The sequence below is a fragment of the Fukomys damarensis genome, unplaced genomic scaffold, assembly GCF_012274545.1.
Source record: "Fukomys damarensis isolate Sample0158 unplaced genomic scaffold, DMR_v1.0_HiC HiC_scaffold_19, whole genome shotgun sequence".
Lineage (NCBI taxonomy): Eukaryota > Metazoa > Chordata > Mammalia > Rodentia > Bathyergidae > Fukomys > Fukomys damarensis.
The window spans coordinates 32,191,872-32,204,910 of NW_022900931.1; the positions used below are offsets into that span (position 1 = coordinate 32,191,872).

General features: G+C 36.0%; 1 protein-coding gene across 8 annotated transcripts in view; it reads right to left on the reverse strand.

Moving 5' to 3' along the window:
- Znf438 (zinc finger protein 438) overlaps nucleotides 1-13,039 on the reverse strand; it is a 199,876-nt gene that overhangs the window by 139,814 nt on the left and 47,023 nt on the right. The window contains exon 2 of one of the 8 annotated variants that reach the window (XM_010621337.3): nucleotides 12,059-12,222. The exons of the other annotated variants lie outside the window; for them this stretch is intronic. The gene's annotated coding sequence lies outside the window, so the exon portion shown is untranslated. The remainder of the gene's footprint in view (nucleotides 1-12,058; nucleotides 12,223-13,039) is intronic. 8 annotated transcript variants of the gene reach the window in all.

Here is a 13,039-nt window from a genome sequence, read left to right on the forward strand (position 1 = left end):
AAAAAAAAAAAAAAAAAAAAAAGGAGAAAGAAAAAACAACTTACTGAACATAGCCTCAGACAGATCCTGCAAACAGGGCTGCAGAGGAAGCTGATTCTCGCAGGAGATGACAGCTCCCTGTGACAGAAGAGACTCTCCATGATAAAGACTCTCTACAGTCTTCCAGTGGGACAAGATCCTGAAGCAGAAAACAGTGCTACCGCTGACCCTGAGCCTATGGGCCGCTCAATTATTTGTGTTTAGAGTACACAGTGTAATTTGACTGATGTGTATTTATTGAACATATTAATGGAACTCAGTGCAATATTTCAATGTATTCATACAGCATGCACTCAGCAAACTAAGACTCCCTCTAACTATTACCTTCTCCTTTCTCAACTTCTAGTAATAACTATTTTATATTCAAGTTGTTTTTAAAATAACTTCTACATCGGTGAAAGAAATGCAGAATTGTCTTTCTGTATCTGGTTTATTTCACTTAACATAATGTCCTCTACTTCCACCCATCTTGTGGAAAATGACAGGATTTTACTCTTCATTATAGATGAATAATATCCCATTGGTACACCACATTTTTGTGTATACATTTTTCAATCCATTTACCCGCTAAGAGGCATCTCGGTTGATTCTCGTCTTAGCCAAAGTAATAAGGCTGTGCAGGTATCTCTTTTGTATGTTGTTTTCTTTTCTTTTGGAGATATTCCTATACCCAGAAGTGGAATTCTTACAGCCTATGGTAGTTCTATGCTTAGTTTTATAAAGAGCCTCCACACTGCTCTCCGTAGTAGCTACTAATTTATGTTCCCACTAAAAGTGTACAGACTGTTTTTCTTCACAGCCTTACTAGCATTATTTTTTGATAACTTCTATTTTAACTGCAGTGAGATGATATCTCATTTTAGCTTTGATTTGTGTTTCCCTGATGGCTAATGACAGAATATTTCATGTATTTGTTGGCCATTTGTATTCCTCCATTTGAGGAGTGTCTACTCAGGCCATTTGTCCATTTTTAAATTGTATTACTTGTTTTTATTGTTCTTTGAATTCCTTTTGTATTTTGGATTCCTTTGTCAGATGAATAGTTTCAAGTAATTTCTTCCATTTTGAAGTTTTGTCACTTCCCTCTCCTGTTTCCTTTATTATGCAGAAGCTTTTAGTCTGATGTAATCTCACTTTTATACTTTTGCTTTTATATTCTGTGCTTTGGGGAACAAATCAAAAGCAATTATTGCCTATATCAATGTCTTTAAGTGTTTCTCTTGTTTTCTTCTAGTAGTTTCAGGTCACATATTTAAGTCTTTGATCCATTTCAAATGTATTTTTGCACAGAGGGAGTGACAGGTCAAGTTTCAGTCTTCTGCATGTGGATATCCAGTTTCCCCAGTACCATTTATTGAAGAGACTGTCTACTCCTTTCTTCAAAATTTTTTGGGGGGTGCTACTTCCAAGAATCAGTTGGCTGTAAATGTCTGGGTTTATTTCTGGGATTTCTATTCTATTCCATTGGTCTATGTGTCTTTTTTATTCTGTACTTAATAAACATGGAACTGAGGTCTATATTGTTTTCTTCCAGTGAGCTTTTCTTTATTTAACAGGTAGGATAAGGAGCTGATGACTTCAATCCAATCAGTCTATCTCTAAGAGAAAACACCTCAAAGATAAGATCTGCCCTTTGCTCCCAACCCCAGGGAGACTGACTCCTAAGCAAAGCAAGACTTGCAGAGTATTTTACTGTAAATCTGCAAATCAACTTCCCAGGCTCCCAAACTACCCCAAGAGTCAGCAAACATCCTTTGGAGAAAGCTAACAGTGTGTTTGATGACTGCTATATGATCATCAAAATGCCAGTACTTTTCCTTTCCCTCAGCAGAATCTCACTTTCACATTCCAAGTTCGATCTTCAGATAGGGCTCACACTAAGCAAATTTCTAAGGAAAGATAACTGGTATGGACTCTTTCAGAAATTTTGATTTGTGTATTTCTCTTTCCTTTCATAGCTCTCTCCTTTAAAAATGTTAACTGTGGTGGATTTTAAGATTGACACAAATATCTTGACACTTCTACAGAGAGGTAGACATATATCCTCCACTCTCCACATCACACGTACCCTTCCTTGCATCTGGTGATTTCTGTGTCTCTTGTCTGACTAATAGAATGAGAGATATGACATGATACCAGTTCCTGAAACTAGACTTTAAGACACTGACAACTTTAACCTTATGTCCTGGAATACATTGAAAACACTGATCTGTCATTGAAGAGTGTGAAATAATGTCATCTGGTTTTTTTGTCTGTTTGTTTTTTAAGCTCTGTGCTTCATCAATATCTTCTAGTACCTGTTTTACAACTTTTACTTATTGATTTCTACTTACATTGGGTTTCTTTTGCTTTTATTTCTTCCAGCCTAACATGAAAGCTTCTATCATTTATTTCAGACCTTTCTTCTTTTCTGATGTTAGTTTTGGTCTGGTTGTTTTGATGGTACTGTGAATTTAACCCAGGGAGCGCTCAGCTAGCTATACTGCCAATCTGTAAGTCTGTCCATGTACCCATTCGTTTATTTTTGAGACAGGGTCTTGCTAAGTTGCCCAGGCTGACCTCAACTTGGGATTCTCTGGCCCTAGCCACCTGAAAAAGGGATGTGCCACCATGCCCAGGGCTAATGATAGTATTTTCGATCTTTTTTACTGGCATTGTAGTGATACATAATAACCACACTTATCTTAGGGAATTAGTATATTTAAAGCTATGTATTTTCCTCTAAGCAATACTTTAGCTGCACTCTATAAATACTGATAATGATGTTTACATTTTCCTTTAATTAAAAAATATTTTCTAATTTTCCTTGTGATTTCTCTCTTATCCATGGTTTATTTAAAAATAAGTTGTTTAATTTCCAAACCTACATTAGCGGTGGTGAACCTATGGCACCTATGGCTATGGCCAGCTCTCTGTTATCCCTGGAACCTCTAAAAGGCTCGCTATCACTGCAGTATCAACCAAACCTCAAGCCATCATCTCTCACATTTTTCAGTTACATGAGCCAATTAAGTTCATTCCCTTAACTCCTTCCCTTTTTGGGGTTACACCTACTGACTGTGTTGGGTTTCTGAGACTTACAAAAAATTATAAAATAATTTGATATTTTTCCTCCGCTACTACCATACTGCCTTGTCTTGGAGCCAGCTAACTAGCTAACTACGGAATCAAACCTCTACAAGCTGAAATATTTCCTCCTTTAACTTGTGGGTCTTGGCTATTTTGTCCCAGCAACAAAAAAGTAAAAAGAAAAGAAGCATTCCTGGCTTTATCTATTTACTGTTTTCTTCCCTATTCACCCAGAAGGACATTTTTAAAAGCGTCCTGTTAAGCCAACAGACTATGTTGAAGGGATGCTTAGGAAACAAGTCTGCAGAAGAGTCCTTAGGTATTTACTATGAGGATGCCATTAAGGACAAAGTTGAATCACACTGCACTATGACTACAAGGATACATTTTTCTTTGAATTATAGCTATTCACCTAAAATGCCAATGAACTTTGATCTTATGTACACTTGAAAATATAACTTTCCGTGTGAACAGTTTCCTTGGAGAGCTCAAAGCAAAACTAGTGATCTACCTCAATTAAAATACAGGAGCTTTTATAAATTGCATTGTGCATCCTACTCCTACTGGATTTGTCCAATTTTTATCATGTCTTTTTTATAGTACTGAGTTAAAAAGCCATGACATAAAATTCACCTATTGTATGCAAATAGTTCAAAGATGTTTCAGCCAATGTACCAAGGTGTATGTATAATCATCACTACAACCTAGCTTTAGAACATTTCCGTCTCCCTGCAAAACTCCTTTGAACCTCTGTACATCCAAGCCCTCTCCTATTCCTAGACCCTGCCCTCTGAAGTGTTTTTTGTCTCCATCAGTTTCTCTTTTCTAGACATCTCATACAAGTTGAATCATATAACATTTAGCCTTCTGAATCTGGATTATTTCACTGAGTTCAATATTTTTGAGGTTCAACCATGCTGGAGCATGTATCAGTATTATTTCCTTTTTCATTGCGGAATCGTGTTCCAAAGCATGGACATAACACACTGTTGATGAACATAACACACTGTTGATGAACATTTGGGCTGTTTCTTGTTTTTGTCATTATGAATAATGCTGTCATGAACATTACATACAAGTCTTTGTGTCAACATATGTTTTCGTTCTCTTGGGTGGATTTTAAGAAGGGTAATTATTGGGTTTTATGGGGTGATAATTAATTTCACGTGTCAACTTGGCTAGACCACCATGCCCGATATTTGGTCAAACACTCTGCATGTTTTTGTAAGAGTATATTTGAATGAGCTCAGTACTGAAATTTGTGAACTTTCACTAAAGCAGACTGTCATCTATTGTGTGGGTACATTTCATCCTATCAGAGGAAGGCCTGAACAAAAAAAAGGGTGACCTTTTGTGTAAGAACACATTCCCGAGCATACTGCCTTCAGATCTGTCTGCAACATCAGCTCTTCCTGCTTTTCCAGCAGACTGCCTTTGGACTCCAATGTGAACTTTCCAGAGTCTCTAAGCAGCTACCCGCTTCCATCAGGTTCACAAAGTCTCTGCAATTGTGTGAGTTTATTCCTTTAAGTAAAGTCTTTCTTGAACCTCTGCACATCCCATGAATTCTGTTTCTCTGTGGCAATCTGACTAAAGTATATGGCAAATTGGTTTAACTTTTAAAGAAACAGCCAGACTGCTTTCAAAAGTGATTGTTGCCAACTTACATTCCTACCATTAATGTATTAGGCTTCCTGTTTCTCCACATCCTATACCCTATATATTGTATGCTTTTTTGTTTACAATTATCCTAACAGATGTACAGCAGTATCTCGTGTTTTTAGTGACTAATGATACTGACCACATTTTCCTGTGCTTACTAGTAATTCTCATGTCTTTTTGATGAAATATCTAGTTAGTTCTTTAGCTCACTTTTAATAGGGTTATTTTCTTACTGAGATTCTTTATATGCTCTGGATACAAGTTATTTATCCTACATGATTTACAAATATTTCCATGTTGGTCTATATCTTCCATAGACTATCTTTTTAGGTTCTTAGTAATGTCTTTTGAAGATTAAAGTTTTAACTTGAATGAAGTCCAGTTTATCATTTTTTTCTCTTACAGATTATGTTTTAAGAGTTATATAGAACTCTCCAACCCAAAGTCATAAACTCTCTCTGTGCTTTGTTTTAGAAGCATTATAATTTTAGCCTTTATATTTAGGTCTATAATATATTTTGTGTTATTTTTTATGTATGTTTGAGTTTTGTAAGGAAGTAAAAGGGAATAGGGATGAAACTCAGTGTAAAGGCCCTCAGTTTAATCCCCAGTACTGGGAGGAAAGAAATTAGTTGACAGGTAAGCTCAGTGGTATAGCACTTGCCTGGCAGGCATGAGACCCTGGATTCAAATGCCAGCACAAAAAAAGAAAAAAATCAGTGTACCACAATGTTTATTTCTGGACTCTTGATTCCACTCCACTGACCTATGAGCTTCTCATGCCAATGCCATCTGTCTTGATTACTCTGGCTTTGGAGTAAGTTTCAAAGTTGGGAAGTGTAAGTCCTCCAGTTTTGCTCTTTCATCCATTTGTTTTAAACTGCATTTGATCCTACTGTATCACTTTAAATATTTTCTTAGACAAGACATATAGATATAAAAATTAAGCTATATTTTAAGAGCTTTTCAAAAGAACATAGACCTTGTAAGATTTAAAAGTGATAACCATTAATGTGATTAAGGTATTTCCTAGGAATGATTGTGAATTCAAGTCTCCCCATCACCCATGTTCACATCAAGAAACATTTATTGTGTTCCCACTAGATACAAGGGACCCTGTAGGGTTAGGTGCTGAAAATACAGAGAAAAGTAAGATGAGTCTCACAGCATACAGGTAGGGAAAGATGGCATAAAGAGCAACAACAGAAATACACACAAGATACAATGGTAACAAGAGCAAGGGTTATTAATTTTATATAACCATATTTCTCTTCATACAATGTGCTTGTTTATGCAAAAAAAGTTTACAGTTTTGGGTATTTTTCTTACAAGTCTGCAAATGTTGGTATTTTATAAACACAGTAAATTTAAAATGCCACAGAGGGTAGTACTTACAAATATTTGTAATAAGCAATCCTGCTATTAGGTAGAGATTCTCTCAAATCAATTACATCATTCATTTGCTCTTTCTCTTAATTTTACAAAAGGAATCTAATTGAATAAAAAAACAAAACTTTATAATAAGAAGGAAAAGTCTCATTTCACCTCTTTTTACCTTCTCTTTCCCCCAGAGGTAACTTCTGTTATGGTTGGTTAGTTCCTGATTATTTGCAACATATGCAACCGACTTAAATAATGTGTTTGGCCACATAAGCGCGCGCGCACACACATCACACACGTATGTATGCATATGCATAAATAAAGCTTCACAGTGATGATTGCTAAAACTTGTTCTACTGGATATTTCAGTAAATTATGTTAAAAAGAAAAGCAGAAAGGAAAGATGTTACAAGGAAACAGAGCGGAGTTTTCCAAGTGCAAATAAATTTGAGAAATCCTTGATTAAATAAAATACCAATACATAGTGATTGTTCCCACCTTTCTTAAAAGTAGCTGACTATCAAACCCTTTAACCATGGATTACCTACTAGCATCTTCAAAGACTAGACCTTTACAAAAATATTGCATGGGAAGCAAGCTGGTTATGCTTTATCCTTCACTGTCACAATGGCAATAATTCATGCAAATGAACAAACACATATATTCAAAATCATCAGAGCCACATAAGTTTGCCACTGGCCAAAAAAAAAAAAAAACTAAAATAATAAAGTGAACACAATGTTTTAAGATTCTATCTTTATTATGTTGGAAAAGCTGTACTACTTATTATTTTTCCTTTGGCAGTACAATAAAAGAACAGAACTATAAAGCCTGACTCTAAAATGTGTTGATGTGTTTATATTTTAAAAAGTAAATATAATCAAAGGTCAGTATAAATTTTATTCATTTTAAAAAATTTACAAAACAAAAAGCTAAGATTAAAATTATTTGTGACATTAATATAGTAACATTATTATAAAAAGAATCTTAGCCGGGTGTGGTGGTGCACGCCTGTAATCCCAGCACTCGGGAGGCTGAGGCAGGAGAATCACTGCCAGTTCGAGACCATCCTGGGCTACATAGTGAGTTCCAGGTTAGACTCAACTACAAAGTGAGACCCTGTCTCAAAAAAACCAAAAAAAAAAAAAGAATCTTTACAAAGTTAATTTTAAAAACTGCTGTGAATTATGTTTACCTACAGCGACCACAGCTGTCTATACATGTACAAAAAAATGATTTAGAAATATCTCCTTCCATGTTAGAATTCAAATTAAGACATGACTTTGAAGTGAGCACTGTTAAACCTACCGCTGAGATTTGATGGGGCTTTTTTTGAATGACAACTTTCCAATATACTTTTTTATTTTGGTCTTCTGCTGAAATTTTAATTGGGAGAGAAATTTGGGGAATATCCTACTGCAGCGAACCTTATGGTAGCTAACAAAGGTGCTGAAGTCATAGGTGGAAGCTTTTTTAACAAAGTCCCCAACGGAGAAAAGTCCTCATCACAAATGTAAACTTTTTTTGTTGTTCTTTTCATTGCTGCTGGGAACAGAAGTGTACTAACTGTTCTCCTCATCTGTAAACGTCAGGTACAGCACACTCCTCATTCCTTTATATCCAAACACTATTTGTTTACTGCCCTATTTAAGCTTCTTTTACCACAATTCAAGCCAAAACAGTTTCTCCCTGCCCGAAGCTGATTCTTCTTCATGCCTCTCTTAACCCTGTCATATCTCAAGTACTTTAAACTATTTCTTGACTTGATGAGTATGCATACTGTGTTCACTGAGAGTCTAGGGAATTGAGACAGCAGGACACAATGCACACATCCTTGTACCATTTTATTGTCTGTAAAACCAAGCACATGCTATTTACATTAGCATTCTATAAATATTTTGCTGAATGACTGATATTACTATTCAGTGTTTTTCCTAGGAATAGTTAATCCTCATAAGAATGTATCTATTATGAAAATAATGAATTTACTTATTACTTTTAGGAATGTTCTCAGAGTATCTATGTCTTAAGTAACTATATACCATTTTGTTTTCTGATACAGTGGTGTCATTGGCAAGGCTAGTGAGGTATAGACAACCTGTAGACTTGGGCACAGAATGCTGTGAAGGAATAAACTGTCTAATGACAGAGGAACTATGAGCAGTATCATTCATTAGAGGCTAATAGAAAGAGCTGGGCAACAAATGTAGACACTCACACAAAATCATACACATACAGAACAATCAAGAATCTACAAAAGTAATTCGGCAGTGTCATTTGTTAATTCAACCAACTGCATTATTGAAAGCTTGCTGTGTAATGGGCTCCATGTTGCCCTGGAAAACTGAAAGTAAACAAGAAACAACAACCATTCATGTTGGCTCTCTATAAAGGTTAAAACTGAATGAATTTAAAATTTCATCTCCTCCCCATATAAAATTGCATTCCGTGTTGTTAAGGTACATTAAGAAATTATTTATCTCATTGCTTAGAGCATAGTAAAGTTTATTTTGCCTAAGGACTAGAATACTTATCCTAGAAACTCCTTCAAAGAGTTTAATTTCTGTCCCAACTTGTTGACTGAGGACAGAGACGTGCTATGACATCATGAATTAGTGTACACCTAGACCTGTGTGTACACAAGAGTTCATGACCTGAGATCAAGGCAGCATTGGCCTAGACACTCCCTATCCGTCCCAGCTGCTTAAACATTCCTATGGTTTATGGCATAATATTTTCTTCTAAATTTTAAGGGGAAAATGTAAAAACGAAACTTTTGCCAACCACAAAAGTGGATGTATTTTAAATTATGGAATCAAAACGAGCTGCTAAATACTTTTAACACCCCTCCCCGCCAAAAAGTAGGAAATAAATACTATCTCCCCTATGCTCTACTAGAACTTTCTGAGTGATGATGAAAGAATCAGAAATGTTGTAGCTTCATGTCTGAGGCAGCTTAAAATCATCTATTGATTAAATAGGGTGAAAATGAGATGGCAAGATCAAAATTTATACTTGAAAAACCCAAACTCATTTCTCAAGTGCATTTTTAAAAGAAAGAATGCAATATTAAAAATGAATAGAATTTTACTCAACTAGAAATTCACTGAACTAGGAATCAGTAGATTCTACACAATTAATTTCTTGACAAATTTAGTTGCTAAATATTAATTTTTAAACTCACATTACTGCTTTGTTCTGTTACAAACCACAGGGTTTTCTCCTCAGACTGTAAAAGCCTAAGTAAGCATTTAGCCTGTTTCACAGAGAAGGAGTGATCTCTGCCCTCAGACTAGGAGGCTCGCTGGTCACCTGGGACAGACTTGGCCAGTGCAACAACCAGGAGGTTACAGGGCCTGGGATGTTTCACATCAAGAAAGGAGTTATAGCTCAGTCAGATCAGAGGGAATTACAAAGGAAATGCGAACAGTAACCCTTTCACGTCTTGGCGCCTCACAGGAAATGTGAACAGTAACCCTTTCATGTCTTGACGCCTCCTCCTACCCTCTGTGATAAGCAGAGCCCCACTGTCTTCCAGTTATTTGAATATCCAAGCCAAGAGCAAAGTGGGATGGGGAAGAGGTAAGATAGTGCACACACACACACCCCAGCATAAATTAGTAATGACATGATCAAATCATGCTGCACTAGCAAACAGCCTTTAGCCTTTTAAATTCCCACATATGCAGTATATCACTGGTTTATCCACAGGGCCCTAAGTAAAAATTCCAAAGAAATGAAGAATCAAGTGGGGGTGGAAAGATGGAATAGTTGGCAGATTTATCATAAGTAGAGAAACATGGCTCCTATAAAGCTGACCAAACAAATAGGTCTCCACCCTGACTTATGTTCAAACATCTTGTTCCTAGTCAGTCTGTAGGGAAAGCATTCTTTCTGTAATAAATAATGCGCAATCAAATCAAAATTGCTTATCCAATCCTTTATCTAATTTATATAAAAGTTTCCTCAATATTCTAAGCCAGAAACTTAGACAATTTAACTGATTGCAAACATATTTTAAAAGAATATCTTAGGCAAAAAAAAAAAGAATAAATAAAATAGACAAATCTTGAGGCTGGGGATTTGGCTCAGTGGTTCTGCCGCCTGCCTGGCAAGCACAAGGACCCAAGTTCAATCCCCGGTACCAAAAAAATAAAAAAAATTTAAAGAAAAAAGAATATCTTAGGGCTGGAAATTTAGCTCAGTGGTTCTGCAGCCTGCCTAGCAAGCACAAGGACCCAAGTTCAATCCCCGGTACCAAAAAAGAAAAAAAGAGTATCTTAGCCATAGTCAAATGAAGTTAAAATATTTCTAGCTATAAATTTGCAAAAGCAGATGTGACTCACCATGCCCATCTTAGATACTTTTACAAATCCTAGTTGGGATCTCAAGAAAATGAGATGTTCTTTACCACATTTGCCTCTGGGAAAAGGAAAAATCCTATTTCCATAAACAGGTGCATTTGAAAGATACTAAAACACACACGAGAGTCCTCTGATGGTGAGGGGATGGGTGCAGGTAACAAAATACAACTGAAGAAAGTAAAATACAAAATACAACAGTGAAGAACGTATATCCAACTGAATACATTTAAAGTACGGAATAGATTTTCTCTGAAGCAAGATTTACCTTTTTCCACTGCTAAACCTTTACAATAAAAAATGGTTTGCTATAAAGTGTAGGAAAAAAAAATCAAAGTGAATACAGAGATGGCAAAACAAACCACCAATACAAGTAAAAAAGATTAGCTTTCTAGATCTATCCAGAAGAGGGAACAATAAAACCAAAGGATTTTTTCCTAACAAAGTGGGTCCTCTAAAGCACATACTGTATTCTTCAATGAACAGCCTATATTTTCATATAATAAATGTCACATCCCTAGAAATAGCAAATGAGACTTAAACTGTAGATTTTTTAGTTGCCTTAAAGTTAAACAACTGATGCCTGCTTTCTCCAGTACTGGCTCACAGATGTGCAGTCTCAAAATTGTAGCAAGCTAAAGGTGTTCATTCTTTCTGAAGATTCTGAATTGCTATAACACTTAAAACGAGGAAAATATTACACAATGATAGGGAGGAAAGCAATATACAAAACTGAACTATGCCACACTTCCTACTGGGCATTAGCTCCCTATTTCAATGTGGACCCCAAACAAAAGCAAATGCAAATCCCGTGGAGCTCAGTCTCTTCATCTGAAAGGGAGCAGAACTCTGGAATGAGGGCTTCTCAACCATTTTTAACATATATGCTATTGTAATAATTAAAAACTTTATGCCCTTCTGGAATGGTATCCTAGAATTCAAAATAAATTAAGAATTGCAACCAAAAACACCAAAGCAAGATAATTTGCTCTTTTTTTTTTGGTGGTGTACTACAACAAAAATTATTTAAAATACTTTATAAAGGATTGATAATGATACTTTTACATCTTGGAGACATAAACATTTAAAAACTCCTATAAACACTAGTATACTGTCTATGAAGTGGTATTTGGTGAGATCTTCAGCATACATGTTCTCCTCTCCTTGAGAGTTACTGTAAATAATGTTTTCATTTTTAGCATTCAGACAAAAATGCTTTGATACATATTAGTTTTCATTATCTGTTAAGTGGCTCCTCCACTGTGAAAATAACAGAACCCCAGTACAGTAAAAAATCCTCAGTTTAGAGGCATTAGTAAAAGAGGCAAACTGTAGAAGGCCTTGACAACTGTGACAATGAAAACAATAAGAATACCACTTAATATTGGCACATATGTATAGCACTTAGCAATGTATAAACACCACATAAGTCCAATCATGTGACTGTATGAAATGGATATTAATATTGCTTAATTTAAATAGTATGAAGAAGTTTGTTCAATTTAAGCACAGAGTTGAAAAAAACTTCTGACACCAATCCCACTCACCAAAATTTCTTCACTTTGTCACGGAATGTTGAAAATATCCCCACTGAACTTCAAAACATTGTATACACAATCACACGTTCTTCCTTTCAACATTTCAATACTCCTTTTCAACCAATTCCACCTTCAGGCTTCCCACTGCAGCAGCCCTCATTTCCTCAGACCAGCTAAGGACACATAAAAAGCACCTTTCAAAATCAAACCTTCAAAGTAGATCTCATATCCCATAACTGCCCCCAAAATAAGGACATTATCACAGACACAGGCTTTAATCATTGCCTAGTGAGGAAATGTCGGGGTGTCTGTTCTCAGCCAGAATGAATCACACACGACACACACTGTACCACTTCTCCCTTCCTGCAAGGTGAACAGGAGTCTCCCTACCACCCCCAGCCTTCCGGCCCAGCACACAGACACCTGACTCCAGACAGCTGTCAAGGCCAGCTGCACAAGTTCACAAAGCTAACAGGACTAACAATCATATTCTTAACAGTTTAAAGAATACCCAAATGTTTTAGAATGCTAAACTACTGGCATTATTAACAGTGTAAACAGAAAGTATAAAAAAGGTGAGAATCTACTCCTATAATAAAATCGATTCACTTCTGAAGGTTATTATGAAGATTATGAGACTAAATTATACAAAAAGTGCTAAACATCCTGCCTAACACAGTGACTTCTCAAAAAATGTCAGCTGCTTTTAGTCATATGGAGGAGGAAGTGTGGCAAATCAAACACATTCAAAGGCCACATTTAAAAATGAATAAGCAATCAGTGCATTCTATGGTGTTTCTTAAATATCAGCACAAGACCTAAATTTCTGTACTATGGATATGTATTTGGGTGTACATATAGTTTATTTCCAAGAAGACTTGGAATAACACAGGGCAAAATGATGACTCCTGGGCAGATGGCAGGTCTGTTAATGGGAACTCTAACCCGCAATGCTGCTGCTGCTGCTGTTGCTGTTGCTGTTTTATAAAT